Source organism: Musca autumnalis, unplaced genomic scaffold (genome assembly GCF_047663935.1).
Source record: "Musca autumnalis isolate F117 unplaced genomic scaffold, ASM4766393v1 scaffold_2, whole genome shotgun sequence".
Taxonomy (NCBI): Eukaryota; Metazoa; Arthropoda; class Insecta; order Diptera; family Muscidae; genus Musca; species Musca autumnalis.
In genome coordinates, this window is record NW_027411755.1 from 98,237,108 (window position 1) to 98,257,994 (window position 20,887).

At 34.6% G+C, this 20,887-nt stretch overlaps 1 protein-coding gene and 1 long non-coding RNA gene across 2 annotated transcripts in view; both read right to left on the reverse strand.

Annotated features, from left to right (window-relative positions):
- Positions 1 to 20,887, reverse strand: part of LOC141394336 (alpha-N-acetylgalactosaminidase) — a 386,219-nt gene that overhangs the window by 361,395 nt on the left and 3,937 nt on the right. The gene's annotated exons all lie outside the window — the stretch shown is intronic.
- On the reverse strand, positions 1,791 to 5,516 carry LOC141392979 (uncharacterized). The gene is made up of 2 exons (XR_012409937.1): positions 5,310 to 5,516; positions 1,791 to 5,232 (listed from the first exon to the last, which is right to left on the reverse strand). It is a non-coding gene; the product is annotated as an uncharacterized lncRNA (long non-coding RNA).

Genomic DNA, 20,887 nt, shown 5'->3' on the forward strand with positions numbered 1-20,887 from the left:
TTGGTGGAAGAAATAGATAATCTTTTCAGACGTCTGATTTTATAACGCTCGCGTGCTTTCAGGATGCGCTTTGAAACGGAAACATTGGACTTGGTAGAGATTTCGGAATTAAAAATACGATCACGGGTTTTTATATAGTTTGCCATGCGAACATGGAACGGTAAGGTCAAATTTGGTTTAGTTGTAGCTGGGTATTTGGTAAGTCCGGGTGAAAAACATTGGTCAGAATCATTGAATTTTACAGATGTGGAAATATCTTTGGTATTAAGTCAGTCTACGGTTTGTGTAGAACGAGACTCGGCTTTAGAGGAATCAGAGAAACGAATATTTTTCTTGCAATTGTTACATTGGGGAGCAGTGGCGCCGGGAGATCCGCATTTGAAACAAAACATCGATCTTTGCGAACTCGTACACTGTTTAAAAACTTGACCACTATGTCCACAATTCCAACAACGAGAACTATCAGTTTTCAAAAAGACACTATTTATTGGCCTAATCTTCAATTCGTCAATTTCTTCAACAATTTCATCAAAATCATGTTCAGCAATTTCATTTGCCATGCGAGGATTTCCTGCTGGCCTCATCCTTTGAAAGGATTCCCTATCTAGGAATTTTTCGGCCTTCTTACATTCGTTACGAAGTCCTTCTACTGAATAACAAACGGAACTAAAGATCAGGTGCGCAAGTTTCGGCTTTAATCCGCCCTTAATAATGTCTATAACTTCGTAATCATGCAAAGATTTTCTCAATTGGCTACGTAAACTAGTTATGGCGTCGATAAATTGTGTTGCCGTTTCATCTCGACCTTGCTTTCGATCCAGCATCTGCCTTAAAACGTCTAGGTTTGATTGATATATTTGAAATTCGCGAATAATAGACAGTTTGAGATTGGTCCAGTTCATGTTGGGATGGAGTCGTATTTGTGCCCAGTACCACTGATTCGGACGCCCTTCGGGTAAATGATGAAATCCATCTAATAGCTCCCAGTCAGGACAAACATAGCTCCTTTGCAATCTCTCAACCCTGAATATGAAATCCTCCACTTGAGGTGTTTTCGGAGTGGCATCAAATTTAATCCCCCACTTACTAATGTACGGGTATTTGGATTTATAAAAATTACAATCTTGGGTTGGTCTATCATACGGCGGTCCAGTAGGCACTTCCTGTGTCCTACCTGATTCTGGATTATGTGGTGGTAATGGTGGTAAATCACGCGGCCATGAAACATCTTTCGAAGTATTTTTCGGATTATCAGCGGGAATCGGCGTTTGTGACAGGGCATCTTTGACGGCCTCTGCTACTGCAGTTTTCATCTCGCTGCGAAACAATTCTATAACCGAAGCTTCAGCTACTCCTGTGCTACTTAGTTTCTGGGACTCCTGAAGGCTATCCCCTTTTTGTGTCAACGGACTAACTGACGGCTGAGTTATTGTACTTGCTTCACCGGTGGCTCCTGATGCTATGGCTTGAACCTCATCATCAGTATCAGAAGTATGCGAATGATCAACTTGTGTTCCCTGAACATTATCGCAAGCTTTACTATTCGAACGGGTGATTGGCCCTTGAGTCTTCTTCACCGCTCCCGTTGCCGGATCCATGTTTAATTCCAGAATCAAGTCAACACACTTTGAACCAATCAAATAATTTACGTATAGATCCAATAAATCTCTCGTATAAAATCTCAAACAAATCAAAACTGGTATAATTATTTACCACTAGGGTAATCTTCCTCCAAAGATATCAGATATCGCTTCTCCAATCAGAATATTCAAAAAAGAAAAGTCTCAAGATTGTTTTCCTAAAGTTTTTACACTTTAGAACTTATTTCAAAAAATAAAAATAAAAAAATAAAAAAACATCGACGATATTATAAACTGTATTAATTGAAATATCGGTAACAGTTAGGCTTCAGCAAAAATAATGTATATATACATATTAAAAGGTATTTGTGAAAGGTTAGGTTTCAATCAGAAAAGCAACCATATATAATTATCTGCAACAACAACAACCCAAAAAAAGTCCAAAAATTTCTTATCCGACGCAAATTTATATAGACACAAATGATGTAGCTAATTACTACCGATCTTAAATATATAGATCGTGAATGACAATACATCATCTCTGCCTGAAAGTATAATTATGAAATCTGTATCAAATATCTTACTACAAATTGAATGTTGCTGTATTCGCAATTATTCAAGGCAATAAAATTCTATTCTTTGAGATGTGGTTCAAGAAAACAAAATGAATCGATTTGTATTATGTCGCATTTGACAGTTCTAATATAAGAACAACTCATAACCTGAAAATCGAAATCTACACGAAATTTCATAAAAGCTAAAATTTTAATCATGAATTCTGCCTTATATATAATGCCGCGGAATTGAATCATGTCATGTAAACGATGACTCAATGACAGACATTTTGTTGTGGTATTCGAAAAAGAAAAGCGTGAGAGTGTACGTGTGCCGTTGTCACATTCAGTTGTTGATGATGTGACCCACCGACAGCTCCATCTATAAACTTTTGCTCCAGCTCACTCAGTCATTCACACTTAATTATGAATCAACAAAAAAATATAATTTGCTTCGCTTTAGAAATATCTGAAAATATTAAAGTTGTTGTGCCACGTATTATTGTTGTTGTTATTAGGCCCCTGATGGTATTGGGTACCTATATGCCCTCCCTATGGATTCGACTCTAGAATCCCCTATGAGTCTCATCTCCTATGAGAACTCCCTCAACGTTCCTCGATTGAACCTTACCTAACACATTACCTTTTCATAAAATGATTTATCTCATCATATTGATGTACATATCTTCAACTTCATATTCCATAAAATGTATCCAATTCATTTAGGGTAATAACATTTAGTTTATACAACTTAAATCTAATTAGATTTAAATTAAACTAAATGACTATATAATACAATTGTTTAATGGCAATTGTAATGATTATCAATAATTTAAATTCAATAACAATGTAAATACATAATATGGATCCACCCAAATGATGATCTCATCATGTTTCGTGCCATTGTGCACAATAACAGATCAATGTAAAATTTCCCCCTACCTAACGAGCTCGCCTGATATATGGGAATGGTCAATAATGTTATTTCGATTTATAATTATGGATGGGACTAACACTGGATGTTAACAACAGATACGAATTATAATGTTTAATAATTGTTCCAAAAAAAACTTATAGTCTATAAAGAACAAAAGGGAAATTTAAAAACATACCTTAAGATAGGCTTCAATTTATGAACAATCTAGAGCAAATTTATCTTGAATGTAGATTAAACCACCAAAATATAAAAATGTAAACAAAGATAATTGCTTTGATTGATGGCAGTGAGATAACAAAGAAAATAAATGTAGAGCTTAATTATTTTAGTTTCAAACATAGATAAATGAAGGAATACAATTTGGCAGTTTCAACAGAAACAGATACACATTTGAACAAACAACTCGCACACCACTACTTTTCTGACTTACTCTCATTCAATCTCTTTTACTTCCCTCTGATTTGGTATGAATACATAAATCCATGAGCATGGACGATGAGTGATGAAATGACGAGCAAAATGTTCTTGTGGATATGACGTCACTGATGTCTTCTCTGAATAATGCTGGCGGAAAATGTTGTGAATGTGTTGTTAAATAGCTCTGGTGTATGACGACTTTGTTGTATACCTTTCGTAACGTTGTCCATCTGTTACGGCTAGTTATTATGGTTATTGGTGGATGAATTGTGATGACGAAGTAAATGCTGAAAATTTGTGGTCTGCTAGAAGATGGTGACAACACTGTACATGATGATGAATGTTGGTATTAAAAGTTTCACTATGAGCGAGAAAATGATGATGATGGTGGGCTGATGAGTTATGGACTATTGATTGTAGATGATGTTGTAAACCGTCAGTCTATTAACATATAAGTATGGCGGTGTTATTGAGGAGATCGTAAGTTCTGGTTTATTGCATTTATAATATTGATGGTGCAGGCCGAAAAGTTCAGGTCTGTTAGTGACAATGCTGACTAAAAGTTTTCTTATATTGCAAGATGGCGACAATGCGAAAAAAAGTTCCAATTATTAACAATGGTATTCGGCGGTTAAGGTAGAAAACGTCTCGTCATTTCCAGATAGTAGACGTTGAGGCTGAAAAGTCCCGGGCTTCTGATCTGTCACTGATGATTTATGTGTTTTGTACGCCGTCGGTTTAGCATGCTGTTGTTGTAACAGTGTTTTTGTTATGTTTATTTGTTCGTTCCTCTGTTCAATCTGGCTCTGGGTCTATCTCCAGTTCCAGAAAAATGGCTGCTTCGATGGGATGTAGCCACAGATACACTGGAGTTAGATGGGTAGGTTTGGCGGGGCAGTTAAAAAGGTGTTGGCAACTGCGTCCGTGTTATTGATATGCTTGTTGATCTAGGGGTTCTCTCCTGTATCGTTGGACCTCTCCCTCTAGAGCATGGATATCCTTCCTGATCTCGCTGAATGGGGCGGGCCTATCCACAAGATGGTGATTGGGATGGCTCACACGATACCATCCAAGCAGGTACTGCAACGAAAGCATCTCATTGTGTTGCTTTACAGGAAGAATTTTTGCCTCCTCATGTAGATGGTCCACTGAAGATTTGAGGAGGCACCCTGTCGCTGTTCTCAGGGCGGCATTCTGGCAAGTTTGAATCTTTTTCCAGTTCGAATCATCGGTTTAGCATAGGGTGGTATCACTCGTTTGGAATAGACAACTATAACATGTACTTTTCTTGATGGCAGGTTTAAGCGGTTATTCTCCGTTCATGACGTCACGTGTGCAAACGAAAAAAGTGCAGCTGGTCACATATGCGGCTAAGACAGATTTTCCTCTTTGTTCTTGTGATCCTATCACAGTGGTGGGGTTTATTTTCACAAATAGTAGTAGATGGTTTATTGGATATTACTCCACTTGGCTATTTCGTTGGGATACTGTGAACGTTGGCGTAACCGGGTTATTGTACTGTATGGTGTGATTGCAGTGAATCACATGGTTATGGCTATTGATTTGGTTGACGGAATTATGTACAGAAAGGTGGGTGGTATTTATATGTGGCTATGGCTGAGTTATTGTAGAACTGTGATGAATGAATGTTGTCAGGTTTATTAATATTTCCGCCTGTCCGGTGACCGGTACTGGTACGTTTGGTGGCACGAGGGAGTACCGTTAACATCCCTCGTGTAGTTTTCTGCAATGAAAATTTCCATAAATTTCTGTCTCTTGTATCACACGAATTATTTCTTTGTGGCGATGAGGACAACTTACCACAATGCAGTTTATGTTTGGTTTATAAAAACCAAGGAATAAACGAAGCAAAACTTGCAAATATAAAATTGCATACACACGTGACTCGGCTTAGTAGAATGGGCAGTGATAATTTGAGAACGTGCAAACTACAAGTGTTTGCAAATTCCTTCGTTGTTTGTTCTCTGATACTGCACCCACAAGAAAGATCGTTTTTCCTTCGGCTGTGCAGTGAAGTTGGTTGCAGTTGTAGTGCCACGTCATTTGGCAACAATGTTGCCACCTGCCAAAAATTTCAAATTTGGTTGACCCAATTTATTTACGGCGTTCCTTACGCCGTCGCCAATTAGCGTCCGTTTACATTTACGAAATTCACTCGGTTTCGATGTAAACGGTTAACATAACACATGTTCCACGTCTTGTTTGGTATTCCTATGAAATTACACAATAGTCCGAAAAAATTTGCAAGTACATTCGAACTAGAACGTACCAACGAATTACTACGTTATAGAGAATCGGGGAAAATTGCTTAATTTGACGTACATACACAGAAAAAAAGCCACCCTGAAAATTTTGATTAAAAGCTTTATCACCATATTTTTGTCGAATGGTGATAAAATATTACGAATATATAGGGAAAATGTTTATCAAACATGAAAATGTTATTAGAAAGCGATCGATAAACGATTTCAAACAAAAAATTTATTGAAATTTGTTTATGGTTATTAATGAATTTCTGTTGTTAAAATGTTTTTCAACGTTTGTCGCATGTTCTCGCTCTCAAGAGCGAGAGAAAAAACTTTTTTACGGCATAGATAGAGAGCTCGATACAACAATGTGCTGTGTTTTTTCATGAGATGTGAGTGTCGTTGCTATGTTTATGGGCATTTTTTGCGGAATGGAGGAATGATGCGTTTGTTTGCCATTTGGTTTGTTTATCTACTTGTGCTCGGGTGAAGGCTTGTATGTATACAATAAGTTTCTTACTGTTTTTTTATGAACCTAACAAACGAAGAGGGAAGGAAAAAATGGTACGAGTTCTCATGTTTTGTTCTGTTTGGTGTTTATGTTAGGCAGATAATATTTTTTAACCGTAAGTTTGGTTAATTTTGGCAGTCTCTTTAAAGCAGTAGTTGCGTGTGGATCGGTAGCGCAGAAATAAATCAGTGGTTCTGTGTTTTCTTAAAGTAAAGGTGTCTTTCAAGTAAATTAAATTCCCAATACATTTTATAATTGAATTCACGTATCTGAAAAAGGGGAATAAGAATATTTTATTGGACAAAGAAGCAACCGCATGTGATATTGGTAATAACGTCAATACATTTTATATATTTGAAATATGTATGTAATATATTTTTAATTACAGATATCCATTTTTCCTCAGATGATGTGTTTTATTTCACAACTAACTAGAAGCGTTCAACGATGTTCCCTGCATTTTATATTTAAAAGTGATTTTTTTGTTTTCTTTTGTTAAAATTGAAGTGTGGCACCAAATAATTATTTACTTCTGTTATTTATTATTCCATTCCGTTTTTCTTTCTTTCATCTGTTATTTCTTGTATGTATCTGTTATTTTCATGTACCTATGTGTGTGCTGTTGCTTTTTGTTTGGCATTTTTATGCGTTTTAATTAAATAAATAACCACCACCACCATTTATAAATGTGTGTATGTATCTTTTTTGTGGCTTTTGGGTTTGTATTTAACAAAAGAAAAGCAACGAAATAATTGTAAATATGCACATTGAAAAAAATGCATTCACCAATTTTTTTAATCAAGAAAATAATTGCTTTTTATCACGCAAAATGTGGAATATTTTAATAAATATTTTTGTCAATATGTGAAATATTTTATCAGTTCAAGATAAGAAAATTCGATAAATATTTTAGTCAATGTTACAATTTTATTTTATCAAACCGTATTTTTAATTTGTGATCAAATAATCAAACAATATGAAAATTTTTTTTATTGCCGGAAAATCGATAAATTTTTGGTTGAATCTTTGAATTTCTTTATCAAATGGCTACAATTTTTTTTCTGTGTACAGGGAAACTGTCAACAAACGTATCTATATGAATAAATTGAAATTGCATTTTTGATTGGCACTGAAATAATAAGTGATTTCCTTTGCTTTTGGTTTCGCAACTTATCTTTATTACAAAGTCTTCACAAGGCGCATGGCATAAAAATGTGTTCGAGGTCTTATGCCACACGGTGAAACTTGCATTAAAAACTTTCCCATCTTATCGAACAGGGAATAGAAGAGCAAGAGGTCGGGTACATCATTGAAAAATTCTGAAATTGTTTTATCCTCTATTCGTAAGTCCTTGGTCACACTAACTTGGTTTCAATTTCATGATATAAAGCGTTCCTAAAGCTAGGGTCACACTAGGCAAATATTTGCTCTAGCGACAGCGAGTGTGTGTTTACTGAGAGCAAGTGAGCATAAATTTCAATGCATTATTTAAGCTCATTTGTTCTCGGTAAGCGCACACTGCCGGTCGCTAGAGCAAATATTTGCCTAATTTGACCCTAGATTAAGTCGAGTTTCATAGTCCCGGTCCACACTAGAGTGATTTCATTGAAAAAATTCATGAAATTATGCGTTTGTAGGTCGAGTTCCATAGAAGAGTAAAATCATGAAATTGCTGTGGTGAAGAACTCGATCTAAGAAATCTTGAAAGCTTCAATGAAACCACTCTTCGACTAACATAGTCGATGGACAGACTAGCACGATTTCAAATTTCGAAATCAAGTTTATAGGCGAGGGTATGATGTAGTGAAACCTCTGTACATGGTTTTCTGTGTTTGTTGTGTTCCCTCTCCTTGTTTTTCGTTTCAATTAAACTGAAGTTGGCTGCAGGTTTTCTTCTTCCATTTTCTTTTCTCATTCTAGCAAACACTTGAAGTGGAAATAAAAGCTTTAAATGAAAACGTGAGGAACTAACAACCAAAATTAAAAGAAAAAACAAGGGAAATATCCACTGCAAAAACATAAATTTAATAAGAACATTGGCTATCAAAAACAAAACAAGAGTGAAAAATTAAAATATATATTCATTAATGAATGACTTCGATATGGTTGAAAGTCTTATATTATCTGTTCAGCAGTACCCCTGCTTATACAATGCTCGAACGCCAGATTATATAGATAGAATAAAAAATCCAGGGTTTGGCGGATTATTCTAGAAGAGCTGCAGGTATTGGATCCATGTCTAAATGTGGAGGAAATAAAAAGCAAGTGAAGGAACTTGCAAATTTAATTTATGAAAGAGCAGCGCAAATTATTGAGCTCGAAGAAAAGTGGAGCTGTGGTCTCAGACATTTACATTCATAAGCTATGGTATTACGACCAATTGAATTTTCTGGTGCCTCACATTGAGGTCTAGCAAAGACAACACAGACGTAGGTAATCTGATAATTCGTTATCCTATTAATATTAGTTCTACAATTTTATCTTTTTGGGATACGAATGCAGAAAATGAATCTGCGTGTTCCACAAAAGAGAATGATATTAGCCACATACACTGTTCGAAAAATGAGTCCTGTGCTGACATGGATGATAATAGTCAAATAATTATGCAGTTAAATGTCTTCTAGACAGCCTAGAGCACGAGGAAAAACATTTTCCTGTTTTTTAATGCGTTTTTGTCACACTTAAATCACTATCAGCCTGTTCATGTATGTCGACCGAAAGTTTTCTTGCGCTTCGGAAGTGGAAAAAACCATTTTCTGTTCATGTAAGCACCTTCGAAACGAAAATCGATGCGACCGACAACCCATACGAAATAACACGTTAACGTACACTTTTCCATTAAATTTGGGTTTATGTATTTCGAAAGGACTGTCTCTTATAGAAAGAGAATATCAAAATCACTCACTTGCTTTGTAGCTGCCGAGTAGAACGTAAACTCGCGAATAACACTGAAAATCTTAAAACAAATTTATGCAACACATTCTTGAAACAAAATAAAAGTTTTACAGACGCGTTTTAATGGCTGTTTCATTCATTATTTTGAAGAATTCAATTAAATAAAATAATTCAAAACGCCGACACATTTTATTTTTCAAAGAAAACAAATCACACATATTTCAATGTTTTATATGTATATGTGGATTTTGTTTTCATTTCTCATTTGGCTCTCATTTATGGAACAAATGTACATTCAAATTAGTAGTATTTCGCATAGGATACGTAACGGCAGTCGCACGATAGTTTGCGAAATACATGAACGCATTTTTAGACGGAAGCGAGTGACTGCTTTCCTTTCGTACAGGTTTCCGTGCGACATACATGAACAAGCGGTATAACTCAGCGATTTGTTACCCGATTTTTAAAAATTATGGCTTGTTCGAAAGACATGATTTTCACCTTTTAAATAAAAAGCTGTAAAACTCCATTGTGGAAAAAAGAAGTTATGTCCGTTTTAAGTTGAAAATCCAAGATACCCCTTTTTTCACCATATTTATTGTTATAAAATCAAAAAACGAAGTGACCCAAAGAAACCAAAGGTATTGTCGTCTTCCATGGACTTCCACAATACCGAATTTATGCGTCAGAACCCCTGCAAATTTTCACTGTAGCACAGTGTAATTAATAATAAATCAATCTGATATCCATATATCAGACTTTAAAGGTTAACTTTTTCGTTGAAATTTCGTGTTTATTCTGAAATGGTAGAAAATAAAAAAAATATTTGCATATGAAAATTCTAGAAATATACGTTACCTAATTATAATAAGGAAAGCCTTCATATTCAATGGTGTCATTTTCCTCAAGGATGCCTTCCTCTATAACGAAGTCTTCATCTTCAATGACATCTTCATTGTTGTCTTCATCTTCAAATATACCTTGCATAGACAGCTCCACAAAATATTTTTTGATGATGAAGAGCATGCTTGTTTGGATGGTCTGGTAAGTTTCCGCATTAGGCATTGGATCTGCCAAGCGGCGTCACTTTGTTTTTCTGGATCTATATTTTCCATTTGAGCTGCCACTATGTTTCCTAACCAGGCAAACTTAAGTTCTTTTCTTCCAGAAATCATTTTTTTCATATCCTTTAGGTCATTCCTAAAATCTTTCTGTAGTATAAACAATTTACTTTAATAATTTAATAAACAAAACAAAGAAAAACTTAAATTTTTTTTTTAATAACAACAATAGTCTTCATTCCGGAGAGCGTTGGATTTCTAAAATGGGAAAACATGTTAATATGATTATAAAGCGCGACGAGAGATCAAAGCCTTACCTGACTTTCCCTTAGTGCGTCCTGCTTTTCGGCATCATCGTGCTTTCGTGATCTTTTTTAGAAGGCCCTTGACTATTATCATCCATTTATTTATTATGCAGTTAGGTGTCTTCTACGCAGCCTAGAGCACGAGGAAAAGCATTTTCCTGTTTTTAATGCGTTTTTATCACACTTAAATCACTATAACTTAACCATTTGCTACCCGATTTTTAAAAGTGATGGCTTGTTCAAAAGACATGATTTTCACATTTTAAATAAAAAATACGCTGTAAACTTCCGTTGTGGAAAAAAGAAGTTATTTGATAAAGTTTATTGAAAATCCAAGAAACCCCGTTTTTCACTACATTTATTGTTATAAAATCAAACAAGTAAAAAAGAATCAGTCGGCTTTGCCGACAGAGATATACCCTCAGCCTATGTGAATTGAAATATTAATCTACCGACAGATCGAATGTTTTTCGGTTCTTTTTAGAATTTTGTGGTCATTTTGTACCTTTGAACTTGCCGACGATAATGTGGATTAGGATTAAAGTTTTGCGGAGGGGCTACTTAAATGAATAGACGACATAGGAAGTATTGGTCACACTAGTTATTTCAATGGGTCATCTTATAACTTTTGGACCAGTATGCCTGCTTCCTGGCTTGTCCACGGAAAACGTAATATGACTGCAAACAGCAGGACCACAATGAACAGCATAGGCATTCATTTCCAAAGCATCTTAGAAGAGACCCTAAACTGCATTTCGACACGAATGTTGAACTTTTGTGGGGGAGGTACCCTAAGGGGAAGAAGAGGTTTTCGTGCTTTCCAGCGACTACATATAGAGGTTTTTACACCTTTCGGGCTGTATCCTCAAGAAGTACGGACTTGCCCCTGAAAAAACATTTATCGTCGTAATTGAGGTAGCGAATGCAAGTTGCTTCAACAGAAATCAAAGTGTCTCGAGAGCAGGTCTTTAAGTGGACAAATATAGTCCATATTTAAACCTGATCTATATCTGGTAGATGTATTAAAATGTGTAAAGTATGGACCAAATCGTGCACTCACTTCAAGAGTTATCGTGAGCACAATTTTTCCGAATATTTTTGAACTTTTGTGGGGGAAGCACCTGAAGGAATGGACCGATTTGGATTATCTTCGAACATAAACTATGGTTAAATAAAATATTACGAAAGCCAAATTTTGGACTGAATCGGCAGATCCGTTCGAGAGTCATTTGCGCTCAAACCATTACATACGGGGTCATAGAGGGTTTTTGCACCTTTCAGGCTATTTTCTCAGGAAGTATGGACTTGCCCCTAATGAAACTTGTACCGTCGTATGGCGGACAGTGAATACAAGTTGTTACAACAAAAATCAAAGCGATTCGAGACCAGGCCCGAACTTTTGTGGGGAAGGTACCGGAAGGAGTGGACCGATGTAGCTCATCTTCGAACTTGAACTAAGTTTGGGCAAAATGTTGCGAAAGCCAAAATATGAACCGAATCGGTTCATCCGTTCGACAGTTATCGTGCGATCCAGCCAGCAGGACAGACAGACGGACATGGCTAGATCGACTCCAAATTGTCTGAAACACATTTCGTCCAAACATACTTGGGGTCTAAAACCATTATTTCGATGAGGCGCATTTTCATCGTATCAAAGTGTATATACCCTCCTTAGCCTAAAGGCTGAGGGTATAAAAACGAAGTGACCCAAAGCAACCAAAGGTATTTTCGTCTTCCATGGACTTCCACAAAACTGAATATATGCATCACAAACCCTGCAAAAAAATTTTGTCAACTTTTGTAGCACGGTGTTATTAATGTTTGTGTTCAACGGAAACTACAAAGTGTCTTGACGTTGTAGTGATTAAACATGTCAATGTTCGGCTATACTAATATCAATATTATAGTACGTTAACATTTACGTAATCCACTCTACTTTAACAGTCAATTTCATTGCTTATACGTCAAATGAAATCCAATGGATTTCGGATGAGTTTTCATTTGCCGTACACACAAAGGAATTGACTGTTGAAGTCGAGAGGATTTCGTAAATGTGAACGTACTATTACAGCTTTGGTATCAATAACTGAAATGTTAAGGTACGTTTACATTTACAATTTCAGTGGATTTTTATTGTCAATTTCATTAGATAAAAACCTATCTTAAATCCAGTGGATTTCATTTTACGAATATACAATGTAATTGGCATTAAAATCCTCAGGAATTGTAAATGTAAAAATGTTTTTGGAAATCGTACTACCATTTCTATCTGCTATTAGAACGAGAGAAAAACATTCGGCTGTGTCAACGACAACGCTAAAAAGATGTAGTTTCCGTATAGTACTCTGGATATACATATGATTCCGTGAAGTACCTAATGTTGTGTCCCTAGTTGGTATAAAATGCCAAAATACGTTTGTTATATTGTTCGTCGTTTATAACATAAAAGTATTGAACAGTTCTATTGATACAATTATTTTTAGTTCATCTATTAAAATAATATAATAAGTTTACTAGAGAAGCTATAATATATAAAATAATATATATATATATATATATATATATATATATATATATATTGTTGATGCAACTAAATGTATGATCACCTAAAATGTATGTAAAATTAAAATAGAATATTTTTTTAATTTAAAGAGAATTCTGCATCTTAATTTTCTTAAAGAAGTATTAAAATAAAACAACATTTTGTTATAAATATACGTAAGTATTTATGAATTTGTAATTATTTTTAAGGGGGTTTAGAGCTATAGTCGAGCATTTTTAAAAGAATATTAATTGTACCTTGATATCTTTTGACAATCTATGCTTTGACCAAGACATAAATACAACAGTACATACAGTTGTATGTCTTTGTCTTTGACATCTTACATTTTCGTTTAGAAATTCATTCCAAAATAATTTCGAAATAATTCTCAAAAATCCTGCCACTTATAGACAATTTCTCAACATTGTCAAGACAAGTAAAGAAAACAAGTTAATTAAATTTTTCGGAAGAAAAATGGAAATTACATAAGATGATGCTTTCTAGGTTTTCCAATGATGCTTAATCTTTAAGGCCCACGATATTTTGCCCATGTTCGTGATGTCTGGCGCCTGTCTTTTTATCATTTCTCAAATTGTCAGAGCTTTCTGAATTTTTATACCCTCACCATTTATGCTAAATGAAAATGTGTCCCATTGAAGTATCCAAGTATGTTTGGACGAAATCCGTAGTAGTGCCCCTGTCATGTTGCGCGTTCAAACGTGAGTAAACGTCAAGAATATGTAGAGAAGACCGAGTACTTAATGCAAACTGTTGGAGTGATTCCAGAAAAGGAACGAAAACAAGTATTTGTCGACTTTGCCGGAGGATTTTAAAAAATAAATTTGATAGTCTGAAATGCTGTCCCAGGTTGCTCCGTTCTAGATAAACATTTTAATGAAATGTTTGCCCTTTCAAGGGGGAGTACCGGAAGGAGTAGACAGATATGGTCCTTGTTCAAACCTAAACAAGTTTGGATGAAATTGTCACCGATTGAACCGATGGTAGTGAAGGTGGCTGTGATGGTAAAGGGAGCTGTGAGCGTTGCCAAGAAAAGGAAACAGAAACTTAACGAGTTAAAATTCTTTAGAAAGCTACCGCAACAAGTGAATCGGATAGTGCTAGCAATGCTGGTCCAGAAAATCGTAAAGCAGACATATTGGTAGTGATTTTTACGCTAGAGCATGAAGTGTTAAAAGTGCCCAAAACTATCTTGCTTCTGGGAGTAAATCAGATCGATCCCAAAATGAATGTCCCTTTCTATATACGGGAATCCCTGGAGAACGGAAAATATTAACCGTTATGGTGAAACTTCTAACTTGGCACGGCTGGTGCAATTAGTCTCATGGCGTTTACCCCCAAACAGGTACTGGAACGGCGAAGCTTTCTGAATTAGGGAAAGATTAAGTAGGTCCTGTTTAGTGTTTGACCTATGCATTGTCTGCATCGATTTTGTTTGTTTAAAGCATGGACGCCAACAGATTGGGCACTATCCAATTTTCTGTACCAATCTCTACCTACCACTGAAAGTTTAGTCCAACTAAATTACTATAAAATATCATTTTAATATTCTGTTTGCATGCGCAGCATTTTTATTTTATTCATGGTTATTCATGTTAAGCACAATGTGATAGTCGTATTTTAATGATATTAAGAAAATTATTAATACAAATAATTAAATGTACAGAAATATTGCGAAATCTAAAATGTTTTCTATTGCTGTTTTATCTGTATGTGCATATTCAATAATTGACATATTCAAAGCGCTGATTTGGGTTCTTTTAAGATTTCGCACATTTGTATAAGTCTCACGGAAATTCAATATAAAGAACATCCACATATAAACTGTAAAAAGAAACAAAGTAATATTATATGAAATTGGCTTTATAATAGCAAAAATACGTTTGTTTGTAAACATATTGCCAAGACATATTTATATAAGGTTCTGGAACATACTAATTAATTTATGAAAACTGACTGATAGGCTGACTTCCGTCCGGCGTCAGTTGCTTTACAAATGACTAAAAATCTGTGAAGTATTATGTTTCTTAACGCCGCTGTATTTAACAACTGCGAAGCTACGTGTTTCCAAACGTCAAAAATGCGCATTTTTAACATTTAGTTGCATTTTCGACGAAAAATTTATGAGTGTGCAACTGTAATATTTTGACGAAGTTTAAACAACACAATGCAACCGACAATACGCAACACAGCCATAATTTTAACCTACCATTACCAATCGAGTTTTCCCTCATTATTGAACTACTCCATGAATTGTTGCCGTATACATTCGGCTTCACCTCTCCGTGGATTGTAGTATGTAGTTTCCACGTTTTCTGAATTATTCGAACCTTGACTAAAATTTGATGAAGGATATCATGATGTAATAAAAAATTATGAAGTGCAACACACGCCAGGTTTATTTTTTCCACCTTCTCTATTCTATTCTACTCGTCCCCTTGTAGTTATGATAAAAAGCTCCATCCTTCCGCAATGGACGAAAACTAATATGTTTGCCATCTACTGCTCCAATACAATTGGGAAATTGCCATTTTACAGTAAATTCCTTGGCTATGGCCTCCCATTCTGTAGGACTATTGGGGAACTAGTAAGAAATGTTTATATGAACATACATTACAATGTAATGCGGCGATACGACATGAAAGAATGTCTATTTTACATCCCTAGGAATTTTTAGTAACATATGTAATTTTAATTTTCCCATTAAAAGATGTATGTATAAGTTTATTTAAATGATTTTATTATAATATTAATAACTTCCTTTCATATTCAATTAACGTATCGTTATTATGAAAAAAAGTACAAAGAAAACATATATTGCATATATAAAGTAAAGACTAGTAGAGACATTAATTGATTACTATATACAAGTAGTTGTAAAAATAAAAATACGAAGAAAGCGTACATTACGTGTTTCAACTAAAGACAATATTTTAATTGCTTACTAGTAATTATAAAAATTTACATTTTATTTATTCAGTCTTATTTTTAACGCATCGTTATTATAAAAAACAATATATATATATATATATATATATATATATATATATATACATACATATGAAATATATAAAGTAAAGACTATATTGAAATCGCGCAAGTTACATTAATTTGCTTACTATAAAAACTATATAAAAAATACAAAGAAAACATACATTATGTACATTATCTAATTGGTTATACAGGTAAATCTATAAAAAATTTTTACATTTTAAGCATTCAGCCTTCCGTTTTTAGAGAAAAATATATTTAGGATGTCATCAACATTAACGTCCCCCTTATGTACGTCGCCCCTTATGTATAGGTACGGAGATACGTCTTTATCCGACGTAAAGTTGAAAAAGTCCTTTCTGCTGATGCTGTGGTTACAGGTATAGTTATAAGTATTTTAAGGAGTATATTTATATTTGGAAATAGGGTTTCATCGCAATCGACAATGGCGTCAAGTGGATTCGATGGTCGCGTCTCTTTCCCTTTCCACATGGTGATCCACAAATCCAATTCTGTCATAACTTCTCGCTTGCAATTGCGAAAATCGTTTGCATAAAAAAATCTTCAAATCTTCAAAATCCTCGAAGGAAAACTTTATAATTTTGGAGGGAACTATATTTGACAGTGTTTTAATCATGTTTTCATTGTCCAGAAATCTGCTTGTCATGTTTGATATTAATTCGTCCAAATATGGAACAAAAAGTGAAATCCTATAGTAGGATTCTGAGTCCGAACATGGTATATTAGATCTATATTTTTGGGTACCGACCCTTCTCGCTACAGAAACCTCCACGCCGAATTTTTGTGCAATAATTTGTGTTTCCACGCATAATTTGTGGAACTCCTCCTCAGCATTTTCTCTAATTGATTTCAGCTTTCCAACCACCAAATGTATGTGGTCATTGGCTTGAACTATGTCGAGATTTACAGTCTGAAGAAATTTGGATAAGTGAAGGGTGAGCTCAAGTAATTGAGATGCTATAGCCACACCTAATAAAAAATCAAATTTCACTATCCTGTGATGATAATTAAGTGCACCACAGCAACCTAAAAACCGAAACCGAACCGTATGTATTTAACTATGGTTCGACCTACATTCTCTCATCACTTATTTATTAAATATGAATCACGTTTTAAGCTTACTATTTTATCCTATTTCTTCCAATGATTGCATAATTTCTTCTAGTGATTCGTTAAAAATTTGTATGCAATCATGCCTTTCAACCCATCGTGTTTCACAAGCCTTTTTGCAGGCTTGTCATCTTGCTCAAAAATTTTACGTAAACAGCTGACCTTTTGGGTGATCTCCGAAAAAAGGTGAAAATTTCTGCTATTATTGCAAAAACACTTCGTATTCCCGGAATTTTCGATGCAGCATTCAGGCTTTTTTAGAGAAAAATATATTTAGGATGTCATCAACATTAACGTCCCCCTTATGTACGTCGCCCCTTATGTATAGGTACGGAGATACGTCTTTATCCGACGTAAAGTTGAAAAAGTCCTTTCTGCTGATGCTGTGGTTACAGGTATAGTTATAAGTATTTTAAGGAGTATATTTATATTTGGAAATAGGGTTTCATCGCAATCGACAATGGCGTCAAGTGGATTCGATGGTCGCGTCTCTTTCCCTTTCCACATGGTGATCCACAAATCCAATTCTGTCATAACTTCTCGCTTGCAATTGCGAAAATCGTTTGCATAAAAAAATCTTCAAATCTTCAAAATCCTCGAAGGAAAACTTTATAATTTTGGAGGGAACTATATTTGACAGTGTTTTAATCATGTTTTCATTGTCCAGAAATCTGCTTGTCATGTTTGATATTAATTCGTCCAAATATGGAACAAAAAGTGAAATCCTATAGTAGGATTCTGAGTCCGAACATGGTATATTAGATCTATATTTTTGGGTACCGACCCTTCTCGCTACAGAAACCTCCACGACGAATTTTTGTGCAATAATTTGTGTTTCCACGCATAATTTGTGGAACTCCTCCTCAGCATTTTCTCTAATTGATTTCAGCTTTCCAACCACCAAATGTATGTGGTCATTGGCTTGAACTATGTCGAGATTTACAGTCTGAAGAAATTTGGATAAGTGAAGGGTGAGCTCAAGTAATTGAGATGCTATAGCCACACCTAATAAAAAATCAAATTTCACTATCCTGTGATGATAATTAAGTGCACCACAGCAACCTAAAAACCGAAACCGAACCGTATGTATTTAACTATGGTTCGACCTACATTCTCTCATCACTTATTTATTAAATATGAATCACGTTTTAAGCTTACTATTTTATCCTATTTCTTCCAATGATTGCATAATTTCTTCTAGTGATTCGTTAAAAATTTGTATGCAATCATGCCTTTCAACCCATCGTGTTTCACAAGCCTTTTTGCAGGCTTGTCATCTTGCTCAAAAATTTTACGTAAACAGCTGACCTTTTGGGTGATCTCCGAAAAAAGGTGAAAATTTCTGCTATTATTGCAAAAACACTTCGTATTCCCGGAATTTTCGATGCAGCATTCAGGCTTAGGTTCAGTATGTGGGAGGAACAGTGCATATATATTGCACAAGGATATTTTGATTTTATTAAGGCCTGAACTCCTTTATAATTGCCTGACATGTTTCCTGCACCATCATATCCTTGGCCTCTCAAAAATGTAGGATCTAATCCCAAACTTATAATTTTGTTTATGATAACGGTAGATATTTCCTTTCCTGATAATCCGTCTACTTCTACATAGCGGAGGAAACATTCTTTTACTTTATTTGATTCCTTATCATAAAATCGCAAGCATATAGAAAGTTGCTCTTTTGTGGAAATAGCGGTGGACTCATCAGCTATAATTGTAAAGAACACAGCACGTTTGACTTCGGCAACAATGGAACTCTGAATGTATGATCCAATAATTTCTATTAGTTCGTTTTGAATACGCCAACCACGAAAATCTATCAATCCGTTTTGTTTGAAAGATTCTCCTCTTCCCGTTTTTTATTTGTGGCTCAAAATTGAAGATGGAGTGTGGAGTCCATGTATTTTCATAGAGATTTTGCTTGAATGCGTTGTCAATAGGTTTTTCTATGTGCTGACCAATGTCTAAAATGTGGATATCACTTTGTGAACTTGTTGCAAACTGGTTTTCATCGCATATACCTATTTGGCCCGGAGAAGAATTGGGTTTTGCACACATTCCTTCATTTGTTTCAGTGTTAACTGATAACTGCTCAACATTCTGTAAACAACACATCATAATGACTGATTATAAATAATGCCAAATATGTAAGATAAAGGAAATGTTGAAATGTGGCAAAGTAACATGTAATACTGCCTTTATATAGCGGATATTTGTTTGTAATTTCATTTAGTTATGTCAAACAAATAAGTTTTTATTTTTTTTATAAATGGGCAAAAACGTAAATAATAATAAATGTAAAGGAAATTAAAAACCACATTCTACCAAAGTGTCCTATTTTACTTAGAATTTCCTATATATTTTCTTGATACGTGTATTTATTTTTAATAAAACCAATTGGTTTATTTCAAATTATATCAAATTGTTTATTTTGCTATCATTTTCTTGCAAAACTGTATATGTGGATTTGTCTCATTTTAAATCACAAATTAACGACCCATTGTGAAATTTAAAATTATTTCTTTGCCAAAATAGGTATATTGTTTAATTTACCATAGGAATTCTCCTAAAATTGAAAGTTAACAACCCTATTATCTTAAAAATGGGTGAATTATATCTCATAAAGATAAAAATCATCTTCACCGATCTAACACAGATCTAAACATATCTAAACATATAGAGAGAGCGAGAGATAGAGAGGTGAAATCGGTTTTTCCTTAAATCGAGATTTGCAACACTTTCCTCTTGGACTCGTTGAGAACATGGCGCTATCTCTATCTCTCTCCACATACACAATTAAAGTATCCAAAATAGATATTCATTTACACCAGAGGTGCTCACATTGAATATGTTTTTCTCCGTTGCAGGCCAAAAAACGACTGATGCTTACTCTCACCCAAAGCACTGATGGGCAGAAATGCTCTGCCTCACACACAAAAGTGTAAAAAAATACATGAGTCTCTCGCAATTTGCCCATCAGTGACGCAAAGCGAGAATTTGAAATGTGTGTATCTCAGATTGAAACAGATTCACACAAAACAATAACAAAAACCACAAACAAATAGTTACACAAAAACAAGAAATAATTGATGTCGTTTTCTTAGCCGTTTTCACAATTCATATAATTATATGTAAAAACATACATACATATATCACCAATATTTTTGAAAATTTAACATAGCTGAAGCCAAGGTTTACCCTTTTAGAACACACGACTTGTGATTGTATATTATACAAATTAAATATTTTTGGATAAAATGAAATGTTTTTGGACGTGGCAAAAAATATTGGCCTTAAAAGATAATTTGCGTGGAAGCTGTGGCTATATTTATGTTAAAAAATGGGTAAAAATGGGTTGAAGCCAACATGTCTTTTTTTGTTTTCTCTCGATTTGTGAGTAAACCACACTTCTCTCGAGTTTCTTGTAAAAGTAAAAGTAGAAGCAAACTAAATAAGGATCATCTCACTAATGTATTACTTTTCAAAATTTGAACTGCTTCTACCATTAAATGATGCTGACATTTTGAAGCCAGATTTACAGTGTTTTTTGAAATTTTCTTCTAATTTCATTCCGCAAACATGTTTTTCAAAAAATCATATATAGGATTGTAGTACTTGCGATTCTTAGTTATTTGAAACGTATATTGTGAATGTAGTCTGCACAGCTTCATAGAA